The 12,807-nt window shown below is 49.6% G+C and overlaps 1 protein-coding gene across 17 annotated transcripts in view; it reads right to left on the bottom strand.

Moving 5' to 3' along the window:
* PARD3 (par-3 family cell polarity regulator) overlaps positions 1–12,807 on the bottom strand; it is a 465,250-nt gene that overhangs the window by 420,684 nt on the left and 31,759 nt on the right. The window lies entirely within an intron of this gene.

Raw genomic sequence — 12,807 nt, forward strand, 5'->3', positions numbered from 1 at the left:
GATACGAAGAGATGAGAACAAGAGCCAGGGAGTTACAGACGCTTCACAGAGATGTGCTCTTCTGCAAGACGCAGCAGGCGACCCAGTGAGCTCAGGAGAAGGAGAAAGATGCCAGCTGGCTGCAGCTGAGGGAGAAAAAGAAAACAAACAGCTGGCCAAACCTATGCCTCCAGAGGAGGAGGAATAAATGGTTAACTCAGAGCAGAAAAGGGCAGTGTCGGTCTTCCTCCAGCTCAGGGGGCCGCCAGCAAAGCCTGCGTTGTGAAGCAGGTGCAGCCTGCTCTGCGGGATGCTCAGAGACAAGGGCCACTCAAGTGCACACAGGTGCTCTGAGGACAAAAGGCTAGAAATGAGGTAGACATGAGCGATCCATAAACATACTAACCCTTACGGTTCAGCCTGCTCCGTGACTCAGCCAGCTCCAAGTTCCCAACCTTCTGACCTAAGGGACTGGCTCTGGACAATCTCCCCTGCCTGTATCTATTGCCAGGTAAAATACATCCCTTACACCTCCTGTTTCTGCCAATCAGTTTGGTGTTTCGCCAGCACCACACCCACTCCTTGTGAAGCTTCCAGCCACCTTAGTAGGCATGTCAGAGTGTTGGTATCTCAGATCACTTCCTTACTCTTATTTTTTTCTTTTTTTATTATTTTGACAATCTTTACATAGTTAATTAGGCTAAAAAGGTTCAAAGGCTACAGGAAAGTGGATAAGACTAGTATTTTTTCCATATTGTTTCCTTCATGTTTAAAGAGGGGTATTAAGGGAGAACTTCCTTACTCTTGAGTTCAACTTTCTGTACTTGTTTGAGCAGCAGAGAGAACTCCTATCCACTGATTCAGTCCAAAAGGCCAACAATAGCTGGTGCTGGCCGAGCCAAAGCTGGGAACTGGAAACTGCATCCAGGTTTCCCCTGGAAGTCACTTGAGTCATCACGGCTGCCTCTCCGTCTCATCAGAGGGAAGCTGGAGTCGGGGGAACCAAGGATCAAACCCAGGGATTCCATGGCAGAGGTAAAGCAATGTATTAACCGCCAGGCCAAACATTTGCCTCTGGAGTTCAACCTTTATAAAACACAAATGCAAAGGATTGGGTTTTTTTGCACAAAACAATTTCCCCCTTTAAAAAAAAAAAAAAAAGGAGGTGGGGGCAGGCATTATTGGAGCCAGACTCATTTGCACCTTGCTACTCCACTTCCCATCCAGCTCCTTATTCACGGACTGGGAAAGCAGAAGAGCATGGCTCAAATCCTTGAGCCCCTGCATTTGCACGGGAGATCCAGCAGAAGCTCCTAGCTCCTGGCTTCAGATGGTATAAGATCCAGCTACTGTGGTCATTTTGAAAGTAAAAAATATAAAGATTCTCTTTCCTTCTTTCTGTAAATCTGCCTTTCAAGTAAAAGTAAGTGAATCTTAAACATATACATATGTGTGTCATTGCTTAACGGAATTGACAATATTTACATGTGAGCAAACAGGCAAGGACCCACACCAGGGAGCTCATGGCCAACTCAGTGCTCTACGCTCCAAACACAGCAGAGTTAGTACCCAGAGAAGGCATGGCTGTGGAAAATTCCACACTGGCACACCTCCATACAGGGAATATTGTATTTCAAAACTACGATCTCCTATACACACAAAGCGACGCCCCATTCCTAGCGGTATTGGAGAGGTTTGTCTTTTTCTCTTTTGGATGCTGAAAAATTCTAGCAGTTCTGAAAGACTCCAGATAAGACACACCTTGCACCACGCTGCGCACAGGGGACAAACCTTTGCGAAGGAACCACAGATCACCCTGTGATATCCGCCCACCCCTGTCAGCACCATGAGGGGAGCCCTGCCCCTGGGCAGAAGATGTGGGGATCCTGTCGTTCCTAGTCACCCCTGAATGTCGCAAGGGTCACAGTTTACCAGGAAACCCCAGTTTTCCAGAGGCCGACGACACGTGTGACACACGTATAACCACACGTTAGCCAGCATCAGCCATCAGACAAAACCCCCAAAACTTGCTCAATGTAAACTCATGAACAACTCAGTATCTTCAAAGCACAGGGACCTAAAAGGCTCCACAGTCTGGGACCTCGGAGAGCTGGAGCACCACGTTCCATCTGAGTGCCAGTAGGAGCACTGGATACTCCTCTTCCAATCCAGCTCCCTGCTAATGCACCCACGAAAAAGCAGATGACAGCCCAGGTGTCTGAACTCCTGCCACCCACTGGGACACCTGGACAGAGTTCCAGGCTCCTGGCTTGAGCCTGGTCTGATCCTGATTGTTGAGGTCATTTGGGGGGAATAAGCTAGAAGACAAAAAAGTCAATATCAATCTATTTATCTTAAAATCTCTCCCTAACTCTGCCTTTCAGACAAATAAACTTATTAGAAAAAGATCTCAGGTTTTGTAGCAAAAAAGTTTAGAAAAACCATGTTCCATGAAAAGTCGTAACAGCAATTTAAAAAAAGGTGCATTATGCCATCTTAGCACAGGGGATTACTTTTCATGAGTCAGCATCATCTTGCTGCAAGCAAAGCCATAACTTGCCACACCAGAATGCCAGGCTCATGTGGCGGTTTGAGTCCTGGCTATTCCACTTCTGATCTAGCTCCCTCCTGAAGGGCCTGGGAAAGTAGCAGAAAGTCACCCACGTGAGACCTGGATGGAGCTGCAGGCTTGGAGCCCAGTCCCAGCTGTTGCTGATATCTGGGGAGTGAATCCACAGATAAAGGATATAACTACCCATCTCTCCTCCCACTTTTGTCTTGCAAAGAAACAAGTCTGTTGGCATAACAGCCTAATTCTCTATCTAAGATGCCAGCATCCCGAATCAAGCTCCCTGCTCATGGCCTGGGAAACCAGCAGAGGATGGTCCAAAGACTTGGGACCCTGCATCCACATGGGAGACCTGGAAGAAACTCCTGTCTCCTAGCTTTGGGCCAGCCCAGTTCTGACCACTGTAGCTATTTGAAGAGTGAGACAGCAATGGAAGATCTCTCTCTGCAACTGTGTCTTTTGAATAAGCCTTGAAAAGGAAAAAGAGGGGAGGGAACGGGAGGGGAGGGACGGAGGGAGGGAGGGAGGAGGGAGGGAGGGGAGGGAGGGGGGGGGAGGGAGGGAGGGAGGGAGGGGGAGGGGGAGGGGAGGGGAGGGGGGGAGGGGAGGGATCGGAAGCGAAGGGAAGCGAAGGGAAGCGAAGGGAAGCGAAGGGAAGCGAAGGGAAGCGAAGGGAAGCGAAGGAGAGAAGAGGGGAAGGGAGGGAAGATAAGGGAAGAAAAAGGAAGAGAAGGGAAGGAATGGCAAGAAGAATGGGCCCAGCACAGTAGCTAATGGGTAAAGTCCTCGCCTTTCATGCACCGAGATCCAATATGGGTGCCAGTATGTGTCCTGGCTGTTCTACTTCCCTTCCAGCTCCCTGCTTGTGGCCTGGGAAATTAGTCAAGAATGGCCCAAAGCCTTGGGACCCTGACCTTGCATGGGAAACCCAGAAGAAGCTCCTGGCTCCTGGCTTCAGACAGGCTTGGTTCCAGCCGTTATGGTCACCTGGAGAGTGAACCAGCAGATGGAGGATCTTTCTCTTTCTTTCTGTAAATCTGACTTTCCAATAAAAAAAATAACATTTTTTTTTAAAGATTTTATTGCAAAGTCAGATACACAGAGAGTAGGAGAGACAGAGAGGATGATCTTCTGTCCGATGATTCACTCTCCAAGTGACCGCAATGGCTGGTGCTGTGACAATCCAAAGCCGGGATCCAGGAACTTCCTACAGGTCTTCCACGTGGGTGCAGAGTCCCAAAGCTTTGGGCCCTCCTCAACTGCTTTCCCAGGCCACAAGCAGGATGGGAAGCGCATCCCCCCGGATTAGAACTGGTTCCCATATGGGATTCCAGTGCATTCAAGGTGAGGACGTTAGCTGCTAGGCCACCATGCCGGGTCCAATAAGTAAATCTTTTAAAAACAAAAGAAAATGCAGCTCAAGGCAGCAGGAGTTCATCCCAACAGGAGCCCCTGGCCAAACCCATTTTGCAAAACCAACTGAAATTTCTACAGAAAGATCCAAGATCACCCTGTCCATTCACATAGAGCACAGGAGCCCCAAGGTGGGGAGTCTGAGCTCTCCACTACAGGACGTCTTTGCAGGAGGAGGAAGTTTGCTTGAACCTCACTCCAGCACCTCTCTCTGGTCCAACAACCCTATCAGCTCTTTCTTCGTCACTTAGAAAGAGGAGGAACCGAGGCCAGTGCTGTGGAACAGTAAGCTAGGCTTTGACCTGCAGCACCAGTATCCCATACGTTGCCAGTTCGCGTCCCAGCTGCTCAACTTTTGAAAGAGGAGAGACCACAGTGACTGAGTTGCAGAGGTAAACAAAAGTCAGCCAGACAACAGCGTACCTCCCAGGGTCACCCACCCAAAGGCAGGTCTGCATTACGCACACCTAACCTGGAACACCGGGCAGGGGAAACCCCAGGTGTACAACAAGACTCACACAAGGATCATTGGGAGCAGTGGCTGGAGAACAAGAGGGGTCAGCGGGTGGGGACATGGGGGTTACAGGGTTCGTAATTAAAGTCACACACTGCACATCTAGTGACTGCAGCAGACCATCTGCTTGCAAAATACATATAGAGAGGAAGTTGTGTGCCCTCATCCCTCTGTCCCACCATTTACCAGGTGGCAGCGTAAATGGCCAACAGCAACTACTCTAAAAAGCCCAGAACAGAGCATACCAGAAGGTTCAGGACAGGCGCTATGGGGTTTGGAGCCACCTGGGAGTCCTCCATCCCACCATGGTTGCCTAGATACATATCCTGACTCCACTTCCTAGGCCAGATTCCTGTGAACTATCACCACAGGAAGCAATAAAGTGATGCCTCAAATACTTGAGTCCCTGCCATGCACATGGGAGATCCACACTGAATTCCCAACTCCTGCCTGTTGTAGGTACTTGAGGAGTGAACCAGCAGACAGGAAAGCAGATAAACTGATTGTAATACAAAAATAAAAGTTCCAATACATGCATGGTTTATTCATAATATGCATTTTCCTGCATTATCTCAACACCCCTTTAAATTGTTGGCACTAAAATACAACTATCCCTTTAATTCCATTTTCTAATTGTTCTGTAGTTTTTATTTATTTATTTGGCTTTTTGAAATGAAGAGTGATACACAGAAGTTAGGGTGAGTGACAACAAAAGTTCCAACCACTTATTTGCTCCCCAAGATCCCCAGCCGGCCAGGACAAAACCAGCAGCTGGGAAATCCATGGGTCTCCTACGTAGGTAGCAGAGACCTCAACACTTGGGCCATCACCTACTGCCTTCCTGGGCACATGTCATCAGGCAGCTGGAGTCCAGCACCTCGGCCAGCTATTGAACCCAGAAATTCCATGCAGCCCATTAATGGAGGTTCTCAACGTCCACCCCAAGGTTTTCATTCTCAACTGGTTCCCAGCCCTTATTTACCTGCACCTCACCGAAAAATCTTTAAGCCTCCAAATCACCTGGCTGTTGCTTCAGCACAAACTACAAAGAATTGTTAGTGCTTACTGGGCAGTGTGCCAGCAGCGGGTCTAGGCTGGAGGCGGAGGGGATGAGGAGGAGAGGGCTGGAGGAGGGTAGGAGGGCAGCAGGGCGAGACTGAAGGCCCTGGATCTGCTACAAAACCTAAGGAGCTGAACTCTCTATTGAATGAGTACAAGAAGACAGATGCCGAAGTCCAAGATCAATAAAGCACCACATCCTAAACAGACACAGGCCCACACCTTCAGGAGGAAGCAGAGGGGACCTCACCCAGAACAACAGCACGCTCACAGCCAGCTGACATTTTTACAAACAACACTGAGGTGCACTCAGGACATGAACACGCATGCTGGGGCACATGTCCACTGTGAGTGCAAAGACCCAAGCGAGAAGCCATGCCCCGCTCTCCTCCTTCCCAGCCCTGCACAAAGTTGCAAGAGCACACATTGTCACAGGGGATGTGCAACACGCCAAGGCTTTTACTACTGCCATCACCACGTCTGCCTCCATTTCCATGAAAGTCGTGGCGCCTCCACGTTCTCCATGCAGAAAGCTCTCTGCGTTTGCCCCTTGGGATTCATCATTCATCACATCTCAAAAGCACAGCCAACATTAAAAAGAACAGCCTCAGATATGACGGAATTCCTAACAAGATTATCTGCCCTGGGTCAGAAGCAATATTCTTGATAATCTACCCATGTAACTTTGGGAAAACTGAACTGCCTTCAAACATATCTAAGATGTTAACACACCCAATGTCAAGTGACTATTCCAAAAAAGAATTACAATTTTTTTTTTAAGAGAAGCAAAGCTTCACCTCTTTGTAAAGAGCAGATTCCAAGGGTGGACGCTTGGTCTAGTGGTGAAGGCATGCCCATTACACATGGGATGGCCAGGGTTCCAGACTTGGCTCCCCATCTGCTGAGCTGCACATGGACATGCACCGTGGTAGGCAACTGCTCAGGCCATGGGGTCCTGACCACCCACACTAACAGAGCTGGGTGAACTCCCAACTGCCGCCTGGATGGCACTGGGAATGAGGTCATCAAAGCGCTCCTCCTCTTTGTCCCTCTTTCCCACCCCTCTATTCATCTCCCTCCACCTTTCAAACACACACAAATAACAGAAACCTAAAAACGAACATAGCTGTAAGTGTAAAAGTTAAATTCCCCTGGCAGTAACTTCCACAGCAATCTCAGATGCAATTCCACCACAAATGGCAGCTCCTATCTCCTCCAGCTCCTACTCTGAGAGGGGCCTGTAGCACTTGCCACTTGCCTGAATCAGTGGCTGCAGGCCTTTCAGTATTCATGCCACAGCGAGTAAAAGAGCAGGAGTGACTGAAGCAGCTTCTATAGAATGGCTCCACAGCCGACACAACCCTTCTCCCAGCAGACACTTACTCCCTGAACCTGGCTGTCCATACCGGGGGCAGCCAGAAAAGCAAAACTCTCAGAGTGGAGTGTGGCCATGAGGCACAGTTTTCTCACCAATGACAACGAAAGCAAAGTGAACCAGTTGTCAGGGACGGGTGGGCAGCACCTGAACAACCCCTCTCTTCCAGCCGCATTTGCAAGTGGTAAGCACGAAGGCTGGTTACTCAAAGGTTGGGATCCCTATGCTTGTGGGCCAGCAGAACCCCTTCCTTCTCCCCCAAGCTGCACAGCTCTGCTCTGAGCCACTGTCTAACCCTCTTGTACTGCCTCTCGCTCTTCACCAGGACAGAAATGCACCCGAGTCACCCTCTTCTAGGGCAGCCTCATCCCCTCCTCTCACTGTGGCTCCTGGGAGAAACTCTGATCACAGCTCCCCAGTACCAACCACAGCAGCCCCAGGATCTGTGAGTGCACTGACCAGAAAAGCCCCTCAGACCAGAGAAGCAATTCAGCGGGTCACACCAACCTGAGCAGACTCTGACTTGTTCCTTTTATGGTATCTCATTTGTTTTTCAAAATTTATTTATTTATATGAAAGTCAGAGTTACAGATCTCTGTCACCTGCCCCTCTGCACTCATCTGAGTGTCCAGTTTCAGTCCAAAGTCAGAAAGGCACTGATGTCCCCTGAAGCAGGAGCCTCAATACTAGGACAGAACTTCCTGCAAATGGTGCAAATGGCTTTCTTCATTAGATCCAGAGTGGTTTTCAGGGGCTGGCGTTGTGGCCTAGTTCGTTAAGTCCAGCCCACAATACAGCCATTCCATGTGGATACTAGTTCAAGTACTGACTGCTCTATTCTCAACCCAGCTCCCTGCTAGCAGCCTAGAAAAAGTAGCAGAAGACGGCTCAATTTTTAGGCCCTTGCAACCACATGGGAGACCTGCAGGAAGCCCCTGGCTTTGGTCTGGCCCAGTTCCAGCCATTGCAGTCATCTCAGGGTCTGAACCAGCAGATGGAAGATCGTTCTTTCTCTTTAACTCTGCCTTTCAAATAAATAAAAGAGATATTTTTTTTAAAAAGTGGCTTTCAGGGCCCGGCACCGTGGCCTAGTGCCTAAAGTCCTCGCCTTGAACACGCCAGGTTCCCATATGGGTGCCAGTCCTAATCCCGGTGTCTCCACTTCCCATCCAGTTCCCTACTTGGGCCCTGGAAAAGCAGTCAAGGATGGCCCAAAGCTTTGGGATCTTGCACCTGTGTGGGAGACCTGGAGGAGGTTCCTGGTTCCCAGCTTTGGATCGGCATAGCACCGGCCGTTGGATGCCACCGGGAGCTGGATGGGAAGTGGAACAGCTGCAATCCGATGGCAACTGTGAGGGACCAGGGAAGCCACTGATTTAGCTCGATTTCCTCTTCCTGGGTCACATGGGGGCACCCCACAGAGTGGCAACTGCTGATGACACACACCAGGCTGGGGCACTACACACCTTCAAAGTTGCAGAGAGTGTAATATGCAAATTTGTCTTAATCCTGGAAGCACTCTCTTTGGATTAACTACGCTGTTACTCACCCAGGGGAGAAAAGCACTCCTAAGAACAGCTCTGACCTCGGCAAAAAGAAGCAGAGATTAAGCCCACCCTGGCCGGGCACACCTTGAAGTACCTCCCGGGTTAAGGTGGGGGTGGATACCAGGGCAGGCTCAGGACGCTGGAAACCCAGCTCCGCGGAAATCCTCGCAGGCGTGCCCCACAACAGCTTGAGAGAGGGAGCGGTCAGACCCAGTGGGTTATGCAAGCACAGGCAGGCAGAGAGGAAGAATGGTTTTTATAATCCCAGTTTGCACCAGAACAGAAAGAAACGGCTATAGAATCATAGTGACAGAAGACTAATGAGAACTGGAAGAAACTAAGAGAACAGTTGTACTTGAAACAACTTCACGTCCAACTCCACACAGAGCTGGGACAGAACTGAGTGAGACTGCACGTGAAAGACTTGGCTGTTCCAACAAGGGCATCCAAGCAACATGTGACACCACAGACGGGACAGGCGTGGCAACAGACTTCACTCACATTGGGGAAATCTCAGCTAGGACCTAGATGGTCCTAGCATCTTAAACACTGTACACAATTGATCAAAACACCCTCAGTGGGGCCACTGCTGTGGCACCTGAAGGATGTACATCCCATACAGATGCTGGCTTAAGTCTCAGCTGCTCCACTTCCTATCCAGCTCCCTGCTAACAGTCTGAGAAAAGCAGCAGCAGATGACCCAAATGCTTGGGCCCCTGCCAACCACAGGGCAGATAGAAAGAACCCACAGGCTCCTGGCCTCAGTCTGGCCTAATTATTGTCATTTGGGAAATGACCAGTGGAGAGATTTCTCTTTGGTAATTTTTTCAAATAAGTAATCTTTTTTAAAAAAAATCATTCAGGGCCCGGCGCGGTGGCGCAAGTGGTTAAAGGTCCTCGCCTTGCACGCCAGGGATCCCATATGGGCGCCGGTTCTAATCCCAGCAGCCCCGCTTTCCTTCCAGCTCCCTGCCTGTGGCCTGGGAAAGCAGTGGAGGACAGCCCAAAGCTTTGGGAACCTGCACCCGCGTGGGAGACCCGGAAGAGGCTCCTGGCTTTGGATTGGCATAGTATCGGCCCGTTGCGCTCACTTGGGGAGTGAATCATCAGACGGAAGATCTTCCTCTCTGTCTCTCCTCTCTGTATATCCGCCTTTTCAATAAAAAAATAATAAAAATAAATCTTTAAAAAAAATTTTTAAAAATCATTCATAGCCTGGTATCTGAAATAATTTAAAACAAATTGATTTTTTTTCCAATGATCAGCAAACCATTTCAGAAATACAGCCAAACTGTAAAACCCTCAGATTTCCAGAACATATAACATCTTACTCTTCCACAGGTTCCCATCAAAGGATGCTAACACTCCTCCCTGTCCTGACACTGAATTCCCTGGGACATCAATGCTAAGCAGACTCCTCCCCACTCCCATCTCTTTGTAGTACTCTGGGCTGCCTCTTTGTTGTTCTCCATAGAAAAGACAAGACCGTCCGCTTAAGGAAATAAATATTGAAGGAACAAGAGACTGTCACACCAACAACCTGTAAGACTGCAGCAGAAGACATCCTGGGCAGGGGAGAATGCACTCACACATACACAACGGATTTATTTAATTTATTTCAGGGCCAGGCACGGTAGCCTATTGGCTAAACTCCTCGCCTTGCATGCACCAGGATCCCATATGGGAACCAGTTCTAATCCTGGCTACTCCACTTCCCATCCAGCTCCCTGCATGTGGCCTGGGAAAGCAGTAGAGGACGGCCCAAAACCTTAGCACCCTGCACCCGCATGGCCGACCCAGAAGAAGCTCCTGGCTCCTGGCTTTGGATTGGCTCAGCTCCAGCCGCTGCAGCCACTTGGGGAGTGAATCAGCAGGCGGAAGATCATCCTCTCGGTCATTTCTCCTCTCTGCATATCTGACTTTTCAATAAAAGAAAATGGGTCTTTAAAAAAGTTTTTTGACTTTTAAGTCAGAATTAAGAAAGAGGCCTTCCATCTTCTGGTTCACTAACAGCCACGGCTGGGACAGACTAAAAATCCACACCACATACATGGCCACACCCAACAAAGAGCACTCAGTTTCACCCTGACGCCCTAATTTATGCCCAGAACTTTTATATATTCATGTTGAAGCAAGTTAGTCCAAAAGGAAGAAATCCATAAAACAAACCCACAAGAGTTTTCTAACCCCCAAAAGTCACCCAGTGCCCCCATCACAGGTGCAGGCCCTAATGCTCTAGAGTAATTTCATCCTATTCAATTTTCACTTCTCTGTATAGTCGTATTTATCCCAAAGGCAGAAAAATACATCTCCTATGTCCTTCTTCTTTCCCCAAATGCCTGAAATTGCCCAGGCTAGGCCAGCTCAAGGCCAGAAATTCCTTCTCCCTCTGCCATGTGAGCAGCAGAGACCTAAGGACTTGAGCCATCACCTGCTGCCTCCCAGAGCTGTGCAGGGAGTTAGAGTAAGAATCCAGAGCTAGGAAATGAACCCTGTGCAGATCTCCAGGGGACACATGTAAGAAACACTTGTCTATCAGCAAAACATCATCCCGTGCTAACGGAATGCTCCCTCGGCACGAGACCAAAGAGACAGAGTCCGGCAGCACACCCGTATGTACCTTCTCTCTGTGGCTCCACTTTCTGGAAGGCCCCAGAATGACTCCCAGCGATGCACAAAGACCCACACAGCCAACACTCAGGACTGTCACTGTCAAGTCACCTGGCTGTCAACAAGAGGCAGATTTTGGTGCCCAACCCTTTCAACCCACAGCAAACAGAACCGCGGGACATGTCCTGGAAGCTGGCAGCCCATATGGGCTGAGAATTCTCAAGAAGCCCTGTAAGAAGTCCTTTAGGGGTCTGCCTGAATACTGTCAGGAGAGCAGCCTAGGGTCCCTTCAAAACTCTAAGTGAAGAAAGACCATCTGCTTGGCAAGACCATCCCTCACACAACCACTGGATACATCCTTCATGGAATGCAAGCTGCTCTGATGGAAAGCAGGCTCTGGAAACCACCACTGAAAACGAAAGCCTTGGGGCCAACACCATGGTGCAACAGGTAAGCCTCCAAGCTTAGTGCCGGCATTCTTCACAGGCACCAATTCAAGTCTCGGCTGCTCTGTTGCTAACACAGCTCCCTGTTAAGGCACCTGGGGAAGCAGTGGAGGACGGCCCTGCACCCATGTGGGAGACCTGGATGAAGCTCTTGGTTCCTGGTTTTGACCTGGCTGTGGCCACCATCTGGGGAGTGCAATCACTAGCAGATGAACCATTTCTAATGCTCCTCTCTCCGTAACTTTTTCTTTTTCTTTTAAAAAAGAACGCACAGGGGTTAAGATTTCCCCCAATGACCCAAGGGACATATTTCTTCTCAGCACTCTTCACTTGACTCTGAAACTATGAGTGAACCCAACCCATTGTACAGATGAGAAAGCTGAGGCACTATAAGGAAAAGTCACTTGCCTAAGGCTTACTGGGGCCTGAAGTGGCAGAGCTGAACCTGAACGCCACGTGCAGCCTGAAGGATCAGACTGTAAGCCACTGACATCTCCAAGTGTAATCATTCTACAGTGAACTCTGTGCCCGACCTCAAAACCTTGCGTGTTCCTCAGTCAAGTGCTGTGCAACGGCCCACCCTGAATCATGTTCATCCATTCTAATTTATCACAAACTTCTTCGCTCTGAATCAGGTTTATTCATCCTGTTTTATCACAGACTTCTCCATCCTGCAGTGTGGGGAAGGCGAAACCACTCAAACACGCAGGTGGGAGGTGTGGCACCTGCCGAGGCAAACACCTCCAGGTCCGAGAGCCGACATCTGCTGCGCCACCGCCACCATCTGCTCCCTCTCGCCTTCGGTGAAACGTTTCAATAGCAAGTGTCAGAGCGCAGCCTAATCAGGAAGCAATTACTGCACCTGCCACCAGCCCCTCAGCCGGCTCCAGACTCCTGGGGCAAACGTTAATGGGAAAACCACCAGTCCTAATGAGACGCGTGACTGGCCAAGATTCCTACCAGCCCTGGTGAGTTAAGCAATCAGCAACAACAACAGAAAGAATTAACGTAAAATCAGAGGCAGTGAGAAAATCTTCAGGAAATTTTAAAAAATAGTAATAATAAATAGAATGAGAAACAAAGACGGTGCAAAAGCTTCAGGACCAAGATCAAGTAGTGGCGGAAATTCCTGACACCTCCAGATCCCACACGCGGGTGACCCAGGCAGAGACGTGGCCACTTGCACAGAGCCAACAGCAGCATCAAGCAGGCTGTTGGGCAAGCAGGCAAGGCTTGGTGGAAGACAGGAGCGGGGGGGTGGGGGGGCGCGGTGTGCTGAGGACATCTGCACAGGT

This window comes from Ochotona curzoniae, unplaced genomic scaffold (genome assembly GCF_017591425.1).
Source record: "Ochotona curzoniae isolate NIBS_2020 unplaced genomic scaffold, NIBS_Ocur_1.0 contig_78, whole genome shotgun sequence".
Taxonomy (NCBI): domain Eukaryota; kingdom Metazoa; phylum Chordata; class Mammalia; order Lagomorpha; family Ochotonidae; genus Ochotona; species Ochotona curzoniae.